Consider the following 13,618-nt stretch of genomic DNA (forward strand, 5'->3'; position numbering starts at 1 on the left):
ATGTTGGACAGTCAAAATACAATAGCAACAGCTGATGATATTGAGGCAGCAAATGTCTCAACTTAAAGAAGGTAGCACATCTAGATAGTTGTTTGTGAGATCTTCAATATGATATTTAAAATTAAGAAATTCCTCAATGAGGAGATTTTATTTGTTTATAAGAGAAATTATAGCATAGAAATAGTAACCTTTAAAACTTCACAAATGATCGCATACGATATTTATTTATTTAGACATGTTTGATTTATATTCCAGATAAAGCTTTTTTGTATACAACATTATACCATGACCTAAATGCAGTTACTCCGCTTTGTTTTGTTTGACATGACTACAGCTGTTATTGGCGTGCCGCTCCCAAAAAATCGGCAAATCCCTTCAATCCCTCCGACGCGTTCGCTCCTCACATGCGGCATCGCGCATGCGTCAACCGGGGAGGCTCTCCTGATTTGACAACCCCGGAGTCCGCCACACGGCCCACTATGTTGCAAGGCTTTCCGTTATTAGCGCACCGCCGTCTGCACCTGCCCACTCCGCTGTTGTGGTTGGAGCGCTGGGAGGGGTCACTATTTCGCAGAGAACCGTAAGAGGAGGAGGCATTTTTTTTCCGAGACGCCGACAGTAAAGCGTGCGGCGTGGGATTCAGCACCACAAGATCGAGGAAAGCGTCCGGATAAGAGTCGGTCCTCACTCCTCACTCCTCGTCGTGGGTTTAACTGAACGGGAGAAGAACCAAAAAAAAAAACAACACCCTTTTATTTTGGGAGGGAGTACGCACGGCTGCGCACAGTTTGTGGACCTGCAAGAGGTGTCATTTCCAACGGTTTAAGGTGCGTAGCTCGCCGGCTGCCGTGGGTTGTCATTTGGGAGATTTTTCTTTGCTAGCAGCAGCAGCAGCAGCAGCAGCAGCATCATCAGCCTGGTTGTAGCATCATTTCACCTGCTGCTAACGTTAGCTTAGGCGAGGTCCGACTCTTCACTCAGCTTTGTGCTTTAGCTGCTTGACTGGGTGGCTAAATAAATCCTCCGCGTACGAAAATACTTAATTCTTATAATTATTATAATTTTTTTCTGTTCTATTGCGTGTGTTTTTTTTGTGGCAAAAGTGATAGCTAATATCTGAGCATCCACGCTGCTAGCGTTATGAGAGCTGTCCTCGGAGCGCCGCTATCCAGTGAGCCCAGTCCTGAAGCCCAGTCCTGGTTGGGCTAGTGTAGTGGCTAAGCTAGCTACACACCGGCCACTGCACGGTTAGTTTGAAATAATGCTCCCACGTCTACATTAAGACCTGTTTTAAATTATTCAGTTCAGGAGCCGCTTAGAAAAATCTCCGCTCTCTTCCCTGACATTAACGCCGCTTCCCTTCCTTTTCCCGTCGTGCATTTAAAGCGATTTTAATTTTCTTTGTATGGTAATTGCCACTCTTTTGTTTAACTGTCTTTTTTTGTTTTTGCTTATTTACAGCTATTTTTTTTTTTTTTTTTTTGCAACTGTTTGTTTCCGCTGCTTTTTTTTTAACGCCTTCCTGCAAGATTCAATAAGTGGTGAACTGATATTACACAGCTTCGCCTGCCTCACCCAGCAAAGTGGGCGCAAGTCTCTGCTAGCTCCTGTAATTCTGAGATGCTAGTTGTCAAACCTCCTTTGTGAATGCAAGACTTGTTCTTTAAAGGCCTGTCCATGCAAATAAACAAATAAATAAAAAAATGTTTATAAAATTATAAACAGTATGCATGTTGTGTTTGCATTCTTGCTTCAACTACACTGTACAGCGTGAGTCAGACCGGAGCTCTGTCGTGTGCCTCATTCCCTTCCTGTAACTGGATACTCGGGGTCCCAGAAGCCTCTAAGAGGTCACACGGTGGCTGTATTTAGAATATGAACGTATGATTGGCGGGGAGGCATGCTCACACTCGCTGCCACGGCCTGTGCCACCGTCACTCTCCCCCTCCACGCCTTTTGCCGTGTCATTTTATCTGCTAGACTGGAGCAGCCTGCAACAGAGAAGACAGGATCGCATTTGTTTTGGTGTGAAAATAGTGTCTTTCTGTCTGCCGCGGTGTCTTCAGGATCTTTATGCATCTTTGTTTGCCTAGTGTCATAATACGATTTACGTTGCCATCCAATGCAGCATGATAAACAATAAACAAACACACAAAAAAGAAGAAGCTCTTGGTAGACGCACAGCTAATGGTTATTTTAGTTTCAAGTAATATAATACAGGCACATACATACAGTGGGGGAAATAAGTATTTGATCCCCTGCTGAATTTGTAAGTTTGCCCACTTCCATAGAAATGATCAGACTCTGGTTTTTATGGTTGTTTACTGGTTATGGGTATAGACAGAATATCAGTCGAAAATGCATAAAAAACACACAATCTAAAACTTATAAATTGTTATGTATTTTATTAAGGGAAATAAGTATTTGATCCCCAAGCACAACACAAGTCAGTACTTTGTAGAGAAACCTTTGTTGGCAAGCACAGCGATGAGACGTTTCTTGTAGTTGGTCACCAGGTTTGCACACAGCGCAGGAGGGATTTTGGCCCATTCATCTTTACAGACAGTCTCTAAATCCTTCAAGTTTCTTGGCTGCCTCTTGGAAACTCGGAGCTTCAGCTCCCTCCACAGGTTTTCGATCGGGTTAAGGTCTGGAGACTGACTAGGCCACTCCATGACCTTAATATGCTTCTTCTTGAGCCACTCCTTTGTTGTTCTGGCAGTATGTTTTGGGTCATTGTCATGTTGGAAAACCCACCCACGAGGCATCTTCAGTGTTCTTGCTGAGGAAAGAAGGTTTTTGTCCAAGATGTTACAGTATATGGCTGCATTCATTGGCCCCATAATGCGGTGAAGTTGCCCTGTACCCTTTGCTGAAAAACAGCCCCAAAACATGATGTTTCCACCTCCATGCTTAACCGTGGGTATGGTGTTCTTTGGGTCATACTCACGTTTTTTCATCCTCCAAACACGGCGGGTCGAGTTAATGCCAAATAGCTCAACTTTGGTTTCGTCAGACCACAGCACTTTCTCCCAAGCCTTCTCTGAGTCATTTAGATGTTCACTGGCAAACTTAAGGCGGGCCTGTACATGTGCCTTCTTGAGCAGGGGGACCTTGCGGGCACTGCAAGAGTTCAATCCATAACGGCGCAGTGTGTTGCCAACTGTTTTCTTGGTGACGGAGGTCCCAACTGCTTCCAGATCATTAACAAGCTCCTGCCGTGTTGTTTTAGGCTGCTCCCTCACCTTTCTCATCATCATCCTCACTCCATGAGGCGAGATTTTGCGGGGAGCTCCAGACCGAGGACAGTTGATGGTCCTTTTATGGGTCTTCCACTTGCGAATAATGGCACCAATAGTTGTCACCTTCTCACCAAGCCTTTTGCTGATGGTTTTGTAACCTATACCAGCCTTGTGCAGGTCTACAATCTTGTCCCTGACATCTTTTGACAGCTCTTTGGTCTTGCCCATGGTGCTGTAGAAGTTGGAATGTAAGAAACTGATTCTTAGAGCAGGTGTGCTTTATATACATGACGAGTTAAGATCAGGAGTATTGGTAATTAGTTGACTGAGCACAGCTGTGTGCCACATGCGCACCAGCCAATCTGTAGGAGCCTGAATTCTAAGTGAATTGTTGGGGATCAAATACTTATTTCCCTTAATAAAATACATAACAATTTATAACTTTTAGATTGTGTGTTTTTTATGCATTTTCGATTGATATTCTGTCTATACCCATAACCAGTAAACAACCATAAAAACCAGAGTCTGATCATTTCTATGGAAGTGGGCAAACTTACAAATTCAGCAGGGGATCAAATACTTATTTCCCCCACTGTATGGGCTGATCCGAGTCCTGATTCCATCCTGTGTTAATCAATTCAACAGCGGTGAAAAAGCTCTGTAATGCATCACGCAAAAATTCCTTTTATTTTACAACAACAGTACAAAATAAGTGATGGTAACAAAATTAAAAAAATAAAAAATACAGTGACTCTTATCACACAAAACCTTTGGAGCTGAGCGGTTTGAAACAAAGAAGCAACCTTCTAACAAAATTAAATATCTTTATAAATATGTCTGTAGTATATTGCCTAGTTTGAAGCTATACATAGTTGTATGAGACGATGAATTACAGACATCTACCGTGGATGTGTCGCTCCACTGCCACCACCTCGCCAAACATTCAAAGTGCACACTTTACAAATTGCAGTCGGACTGCCTTTATTTTGCAGTTGTTGCCCTCGTGGAGTCACTGCTCTGTACTGTGGTATGGATATTTCTTATTTTAGGCTAGCTTTGCTTCTGTAGCCTGCTAGTCACTAGCTTCTGGTCTGGACAAAACCCCACAGTGATGAGGAAAAGGAGGGAGAGCGACACTGTCTAAATTGTGTGATTTCTCTTTTGGTTGCCAATCAACAATATTACGTTCAAAATTGTGTAAAGGTGGCAAAAGTTCTATTATTTGTCATTTTGTGCTTGTGAATGAACTTGCAATTTCAGTAATAGCTCAGTCTTTCCCTCGGTCTGACAATATAAATTGTCCCGTCCCTTTGACATGACATAATGAGAATTTCCTGCCTATGGTCGTTACAGTAATTTTCCTCATCAAGGTCTATGTGCTAAGTGCTAAATACACTCATTCACTCACTGGCCAAAAGATACACTTGTGAATACAAATGCATTGTTTTATAACAGTCCTGCTCTAAATCCATCTTCATGACTTGAAAGGTGCTGTTTAACTGTAGTTCATTAAACACAAAAGTGTTTCTGTCATTTAGCCAAGTCCACTGACTGAAACAGGGTCACCAAAATAACACAAACACGTGTCTGTACAACAGCTCTATCGGTTATTTTAAACAAACGCTGAAAACTATACCCTTCTTGAATCTAAGAGTTACTATATTAGAATCCATCTGTTTTCACTAGTGTACCTAATGAAGTGACGAGTGAGTGTGTGTCCGTTACTAAATATTGACCAGAGGCAGTCGAGGCAGGAGCTGCATCACACAGACGGACTCTTCTCTGCCCTTTGGGAAATAACCAAATGTACGTGTCACTGTCCAGCCATCTGCCTAAGATCATATTTTATGCTTATTTGACTTAGACTTAGACAGACTTTAATGATTTCTTTATGATTTCTGTTTTGCAATCATTTGCATCAAAATTGTGGATGTATGCTGCTGAACCAGACTATTAGCCGTTTCACTTTGAAACGATTACACAAAGACATCCCAGTCTAAAAGATTTGCCCTTGATTGATCGGTTTGAACTCTTTGTGAGACACAGCTCTGCTCGTCAGCAGACGCTCTTTTTATTCCTCATTAGACACGTCCAAATTACAGCGTTTGACAGCCACCTGTGCGTAATCATCTCAATACTTGGGCTCCGTTACTATATGGCATTTTTCGAATAAATCTGGTTTCTGTCAAGGGGATGAGGCAGGCTGTAATTTATGGGTGAGACTATGCAATCAATGGTAGCCAGGAGAGCATTGTGTTCCCCTCCCCGTCTCCTGGGAGAGGAAGTAATATTGGCAGAGGACCGTGGAACCCCCCTGTTGTTGTTGTTGTAGCACTAAAGCGGGGCTTTAAGGTAGCCATGGTTCCCTCGCTAAGTGGAACAGGGCTGCTTCTCGTCTCTCTCGTCCCGGCTCTTGCACAAATGTTTGGTGGTGTTTAAGAGATGAGAGATGAGGCAATAGAAATGACACAAAGCAATCAATAGTTGTAGCGCCCTTGCCTACCACATCAATTTTAACTCTCCCTTTCCCGAGCTTTGTATTAACTTGCAGTGCGGAGCCGCATTGCAACCGTTCTCACTCATTTTTGGTTAAGCATGCGTTTCCTCAGTTATTCAAGACGTCAAGATTTAATGTCTTAACTGAGCCGTGAGGGTTTGGGGTCTTAAAAGAGGCCATATGTTAGATTGACTTGATTAATCCTGTCGCTTATGCGTTATAATTTCATACTTGTCTGTAAAGAACAAAACGAGAAGGAAAAGGGGACTTTATTGTCTCAACAGGGACAATAAAGTAGATGATCCAGCAATGCTTAAAAGTATAGTGTCAGCAGCACTTTGGTGCAGCACGAGAGAACGGGGCTATTCTCTCAAGCTCTTTTCCGTTTCTGTTAGTGCGCCTAAGACCACCACTACAGCCACGAAGTTGAGGCACGAGGGCCATTTCTATCCGTTCAGTCCATGTTCAAGCTGAGCTTTATTCTCTACTACCTTTGTTGAAATCAGTAAATCAATAAATCTGTCCACCCATCCTTCCACCCGTCATTCAATTACTCATAAGTGTGGGGGCGTAGTCGAGTAGCAGTTCACTGTCATTAGAAGTCTCTTTCTTATGAACCGATTGAGAATCTTAACATGCGCAATATGTGTGTCATCACAACCTGACCTGCGTGGAAAGGCGTCAGTTTTATGTGATGTTGAAACTGGAGATAATGAGAGCAAAATATTCATGGACAACCAGATTTCAATATGCACTCTTTGACAGTTAAACCGTTACTACATCCCATAACTGTGGTCAGGTCGTGTGGAAAATGCATGTTAGTGCAGACTGTGGCCAGTTGTAGCTGCACAACCACCCGCAAAATCCATTAGCCATTCATTTTATATCACGTTCCTAAAGCAAGCAAGATTGCCTTAGTTTTTTATTTGGCTTAGCTTAGCCAGGCTCAGTTCTCATCAGAATACAAGTCTGTTACCAAAGGATTTTAAACAATATGTCAATGACTTAATGAATACGCTCAGAACTGGCCTGGCAGATCTTTGCTGGTGCTTAATCAACACCCATAAAAGCGACTCCAGACCATGTGCTCTACACCACCTCAAAATACCGTTGTCTTAGACATATCGGAACAAAATCTCACATTATCACTTACCTGAGTGGATACTATTGTAACCTTAGTAGGCTTTGTTAGAACTTCAGCTCAGTTTATAGTTGATGCAGCTAATTTCCTTGGTCCCCTCCAGGGTTAAAGTGTCAGATCCTTGGTTTCGGGGTAGGATCTAGATTTAGTCTTATACAGGGTTCCCACGGATCCTTAAAAAGTCTTAAAAGGCATTGAATTCATTAATTTAAAAATAAGGCCTTAATCGGCATTAAAATGTCTTAAATCAATCTTTCAAAAGTCTTAGAAATTTCAACACATGGTAAGTAGGATGTTATGATTGTAATTAGTCTCAAATCTAAAAATAATAGGCAATGCAGTAACTTCACGGTATCACTGGAGCAGAACCAACAGCGCAGCGATGTGTTTGCGGCCGTGACTCTGCAGATGCATGTCGTTCATGTGCTGTAGCAGCTGGACCACATGCACGCATGGGAAAGTGTAAATTAAATGAAAATTGGCTGCCAGAATAAAGGTAGACTAGCGAGGCTAACTTGACATGGTGGTAACTGTACGGTGGAGAGAGGGGGTAACCACAGGGCTAAGTTAGCATGCTGAGGCCCTGTTACACATGCTGCTGTTATTTGGCTGATGGATCTTTCAGCGTGTCTGTATGTTGTGCGTTAACCGACTGGCGTTTAACTGTAGTGGTGTTGTCATTTATATTTTAGTTCAGTTTTCTGTTTGCCGTGTGTGCTACAGTGGAAGAGTAGGCTAACTGATTAGCCTGTTGTCTGCTAACTGGTACAGTGTTGCTACGTCTTTGTGTAAGAATCTTTGTTGACATATTGAAGTATGTAGTATCTAGTGCTCTAATGCTCGTGGTTTGAACTTTTATCGATTAACCAGATGGACTGATGGAACTTCAGAAGCTGCTATACTACTCTGTGCTGAATGCAATGCAGTCATGGGATTTGTAGTTTCAATGGTGCGCATGCAAAATACATGGGGGCCAATTCTGATAGATAATACAATGCAATTGGCCTGAGTTTGACATGTATGCTACAGGGTGGCAGGGTTCAGCCCAGATTAGCAATATCAGTTTTGTTCCTCCTTTGTTCCTTCCTCTCTGACAGCTAAGTACCCCCCCCCCCCCCAAAAAAAAAAAGGAAACAAATAAAAGATAAAAGATAGCTAGCCCCCCACCCCAAGGCCATAAACCCAGAAACACATGGAAATTGCTGGAAATTGTTGTTTCTCTAACATGAATCTTTTTCACTGCAATAAAAAACGTGTTTTATGTTCAAATAAAATTTTCCATTTGTGTTAATTGTGACATTGGTCTTAAATTTAATTTGTGGCATTAAAAAAGTCTTAAATTTAACTTGCCTTGAGCTGTAGGACCCCCGTTATAACATGGGTCCCGTTCATGCTCTGTACTTGCCATCGCATGCATTCAGTGTGATCTCGGTTCCATGCAGTAGATGTGCTCATTTATTTAACAAAAGCTTCTCGTTAGTCAGTTGCTGGAAATCTTTCCAATCAGAAAAGGATGAAAAGCCAAGCAGCGCAGCTCTCTTCTCAAAATTACATTTGTTCTCTGATAACAACTTTAATTAAGGGGTGAAATTACCTGTAGTAATGTTTTAGTTGTATCAGTAGAAAACAGCCATGCAGAAAGAGCAGACTGGGTTTGTATCTGCCCAGGACAGAGAGAATTTTCCGCCGAGCCGACAGCGCCTTTTCTCACCGCGATGTTGTAACTAGAGTGTTATGCCGAGCTGCTGCCAAGAGCTTCACTACAGTTTTAATGATTCTCCTCCAGCTCTCTGCAGATGTCACCGTCTTCGGTGAAAGGTTATTGATTTTGGCAGGATTGGATTGTTCGTAGTATTTTTCTTTTGTTGTTTGGTGGCCCTATCAGCTTTGAGTGTATGAATTAACAGCAAAGTCAGAGCTAATCCCCAGAATTCATCCAGCTTATGTAGATCATTTGATCACATTTAGAGGCTGACTGCTCTCTGTATTTATGATATTAATGCGGATGACGATGGTTCCTTATTGTGAGTATCAGACTATCTATTTAAAGTCTGAGACGGCTAGGTTTCCAAATCACTTTGAATCTGGTCATTTTTTTAATCAAACCTCAAGTCGCCCTTTATATTCAGGACAGTTAGAATGAGTTTTAAAGCATCGCATTGTCAGTTACACAGATATTCTTTGGCACATTGACAGAAGAGATATACTGATGCATCTTCTTTCACCCAGCGTGATTACATGACGAGTGCTCTAGTTCATTCATTTTAACTGTTCATGTTAACTTGTAAATGTGAAACCATGAATGTAAAATCTACAGTATTCTTCTCTGTTCCTGCAAAGTAATTTCATTTTATAGTGTAAAGTTGTATAGAGATCGGGGTGCAAGTGCCAGCCCTCGTACAAGACAAGGTCACATCTTTAGTTAATAAACCGGCCTTCGTGAGGCCTCAACAATGTGCAGATATATTCACTTGCCACTTCATTAGGTGCACTAGTGGAAATGAATATGTTCTAATATAACAGTCCTGCACTAAATCTTGATCTTCATGATGGTTATAGAATTCAGCATTGACATAAAAATAACGATGAGAGAGCTGTTGATTCAACTGTGTCTTCATTTTGGGGACTGACATTTGTTGTACTGTTGAATTATATTGAGTCGTACAGACAAATGTTTCGATTATTTTGGCAACCGCATTTTATACTTTTATGGGCGAGACTAAACAAAAGAAATACCATTCTGTTTAATTCACTACAGTTTGACAGCACCACCAACTACACCCTCCAAAAATGTCCTGCACTGTTTCAACTGAACATTATAACGGACATGAAGCTAAGGTTTAGCGCAGGGCTCTTTTTTTTTTTTAGACGGGTTTTGTTGTCACTAGTGTACCTAAAGAACTGTCGCGTGAGTGTAAATCTCGCTTTCATGGGGGTTCGGTGATGTTTTGTCGATGTAGGCGTTAGTGAATGGACACTAACAATGTGGTGTGGTGAACTGTGCGTAATCTGTGGTCAAAGATTCAGGGTCGTCCTCGCTGATGGTCGTGTACCTAGCCGCGCGCGGCCATGTCAACACGCTCCTGACACTAGAAAGCTCTCTGTCCACTTCAGCTTTACGTCAGATTGCTCTTTTGACCTCATCAAAAAACGTCTCGGCGGAGAGTCGAGCTAGAAGACATTCAGGTCTCTCATCCTCTCAGTTGCTCTGGTCTTTTGAGGCCTCACGTCTCTCGCACTCCCTCCTGTCCACCCCCACCGCAGACTACATCTGGGACCAGTGTGGGCCCCGAGTATTGGTCAGCTCCTCCCCCACAGTGTGTGCGCACTTGTCTTGGTGAATTAACTTCTCTATTGTTAGGTGACTGCTTTTCTTTCTTGTTCTTACGGAAAGTCCATAAGCTGATCATAAGCGATTCTAGGATTTGACATTCATAGCTTTGTCTGAAAGCTTGAAATGAGTGGCTGGGGATATAATTACCCCCCCCCCTCACACTCTACAAAAGTTAATACGAAATTAACTTCTACCTCAGTCAATAAAGAATGGATCTTCTCTATGAATGGACCAAAAACTTGGGTGTTAAAAGCTTAGATTGTGCCAGATGCGTACTGATTTTTCACAGAAATGCGTGACATTGCGGTGGCTGAGTATAGCTTTCAGCATCTTCCTCACTTTCTCAAAGATGTTCCCTGTGAGTTGCTGTAGTTTTATCTATTCTCTTTATCCGTCTCTCTCTTTCTCCCTTGCAGTCATTCATAGTTACCCATTATTAACCCACCGCTTTATCCCTTTTAGAAGGAGTGGGATCCTCGATTCCTCCCACAGTAGACGTGACAGTGAACTTGCAAATTAAATCGTCCGTCTCACTGAAAGTAAAGAAAAAGACAACAAATAGGAAATAGATAAAGGACGACTGGAAATTTCACCATATTCATAAAATCTAAGTTTTCACATTGTAGTGTAGTGGTAGAAAGTTTTACTAGTTATGTAACTTGAAACTGTAACTTTGCCTTCTTTTATTATTCACTTTGACATTTTACAGTTATGATAGCTGTCTTTTCTTAGAGAGTGAGATTTTATTCCTCACAATTTGTTGTGTTTTACACATTTTGACATTTTGAACCTGGTTACTGTTACTAGATGGTAACCTTTTTTATGTCAGCAATGACATGTGCTGTCTATATGCCATCTCATTAATGTGTATTTCCATTGTAAGAATTTTTCAAATGTCATTCTTCTACCTCTCACTGAGATACTGCGTAGACGACATAAAATTCATAGCCAGCAATCAGAAACCTGAGTGTCTCCATGTGGACACAAGTTTGACTTATTCCGACCCAGTGCAGAACAATGAAAAGGTTTCTTTTTGGTTCCACATCTTCTGTATCTGAGACCAAGACAGCACACACTGGGTAAAGTGCTGTACTACTACATGCAGAGCTGTGTTTAAGATATTCGGGGCAGGATTGCAGAAAAAATAGCCCTAATAAGGCCAATCACGCTGACATGTTCAACATCCATCAAAGACGTTTATGGAGAAGAGTGTCTCATTTGCTATTACCTCCCACTACTTCTCTTTTTCTAAGTGTAGCTGTGTCTCATGTAGCCTGGTTATTGGAGATACAGTTTTTTTGCCAGGACGTCGTTAAGTCTGGGTGAATCAAATTGAATAAAAGTTAAAAGATGAATAGAATTATTTATGATTTAGTTTGAAAATACTTGGAAGAGCATACCGAGATGGATGTACGCAGCAAAATTGATTTAAAAGTTGTATTTTACTTTCAAATAACCCAAAGTCATGATAGTTTAATTTCATCTGACATTTCATCTGACATTTTAAACGCTATGCTAATATAGATAGAATTCAGCGAGAGTGCTTTTTATTATCTATGCAGGAATAATCACGAGTGGTATACATTCTACATCCTTTATAACTTTATTCCACACTTACAGACAAACTCCGAGTCTGATGTAGGATTATAAACATGCATTCGCATTTGACCCATTTATACTAGACCACTGTCATGGGTTAATCCCACAAGTCATACCGTGACAAAACTGTCATGAGGATTACACCACGGGGCCTCTATGATAACATTTAGCCCTGGAAATATAGCTCTCCGTGACTATTGTGTTTTATTAACAGATGTGTATTAATTAAACTGTGAAAGTTTACTACCTTGACTGTTGCTGGAGAAAGAGAGATATTTGCAATGAATGTCCTCTGACAGGAAGGTTTGAATGATACTAACGATGCTAAGTCATATGTAGAAGCATTTGGAAGTTAGTTTGGAGGTACTCTCGTATTCTCGTACACTCCACCAGGTAGACCCACACGTCCTGTGAGCTTCCTATTCTTAGCATTTACAGTTAATTTGTGCCCAAACTGTAATTTATTTTTAGGCGTCCTGTCATAGTCCAGTGTGTCTACCTAAACACTCCACACTGTCAATGTGTCTTTGCCTAGGAAACCCTTGATGCCTGAATTTGGTGTAGAAGCCGCTCTGATGAGAACTGATTATGCTACAGGAAACATCTGCCAGGCGAATTAGATCCTTTATGTGGATTTATGTGGCGATGGAAGAAGAACAGTAATATAGTGAAATGCAACATCCGAGTGCCAAGGAATTTAATTTCTTCACAAGAAAATGACTCTGATGTTTGGTAGGACAATCCATTTGCGTGCTTTTTGCTGCGCTGGTTGAAACCCATCCCATAATGAAATCTCAATGATGTGTTGCCAGATTTATAGTGTGATAGCACTGGGGTCTGGCTGTGCCAGGCTAACAACCTTCCGAACAACTCCTGTTTGTCAAGTTGAACCGTATGCAGGTTAGGTGGGAGTAGTGCTTGAGTAGAGTTTAAACATTGTTGACGATATTTAACTGCAGCTAAAGTAGCCAAATAGTCAAAACTTTTGAGTGGATCTAAACTGGCTGGAGAACCCCAGAGCCCCCAGAAACAGCCCCTCATTGTACCAGACAATTCTGTGATTTCTTGATCTCGGATCGTTTAAAATCATGAAAACTTGTATTTTGGGGATATGAAATAAGGATCAAAATAACACGAATAAGTTGCCTTCCTGACTGATATAATCATCTCACTGTTTCTGATGTCCTCTGCATCAATAGAACATCTGTGTTGTTTCAAGTTATTAAAACCTGTATGTGAGATTTCCCAGGCGTATGAATTAAAATCTTTTCTTTCCCATACGTTTCTATATGTCGAGGGTTCTCTGTCACACAGAACCTGATGAGCATGAGCCTCAACTCAGGCTGAGCATTTACTGTAAGATATGAATACGCACCTTTGGTCGCAACTATAGGAAAGACTTCAAGGATTATTTCAAAAACTTTGGGGCACCCCATCACATGGGTCGCATGTCGCATGTCGCTGTTACACATGGCTTAAGAGTGGTTTTTTTTTTTTTGTTTTTTTTATTATTATTATTCTGCATCGCTTTCTGTGCACGATGTTCCTAAAGAAGCTTTAAAACTCCCAAGAGAACACGACCACTTTGATAATTTCACTGCTCTGCTGTGATCAGCCTCCTTTGGCCTCTGTGAGAACGGGGCTCTGGAAAGCAGCGATATGACAGGTTGAGCCTTGATTTCTGCTCTCAGAGACTCCCTCTCTCCTCCACGCAAGTGTGTGTACTTAACTCTGCCCTAAATCTAGGGCAGTGCGGTGTCGGCGTATTAGCTTCCCGTAATGACAAACGACAGGGATTGTAGTCA

The 13,618-nt window shown here is 41.6% G+C and overlaps 1 protein-coding gene across 1 annotated transcript in view; it reads left to right on the forward strand.

Moving 5' to 3' along the window:
• Positions 1 to 481: 481 nt before the first annotated feature.
• ctnna2 (catenin (cadherin-associated protein), alpha 2) overlaps positions 482 to 13,618 on the forward strand; it is a 310,831-nt gene continuing 297,694 nt past the window's right edge. The window contains exon 1 of the mRNA XM_047579695.1: positions 482 to 827. The gene's annotated coding sequence lies outside the window, so the exon portion shown is untranslated. The remainder of the gene's footprint in view (positions 828 to 13,618) is intronic.

Source organism: Mugil cephalus, chromosome 2, assembly GCF_022458985.1.
Source record: "Mugil cephalus isolate CIBA_MC_2020 chromosome 2, CIBA_Mcephalus_1.1, whole genome shotgun sequence".
Taxonomy (NCBI): Eukaryota; Metazoa; Chordata; class Actinopteri; order Mugiliformes; family Mugilidae; genus Mugil; species Mugil cephalus.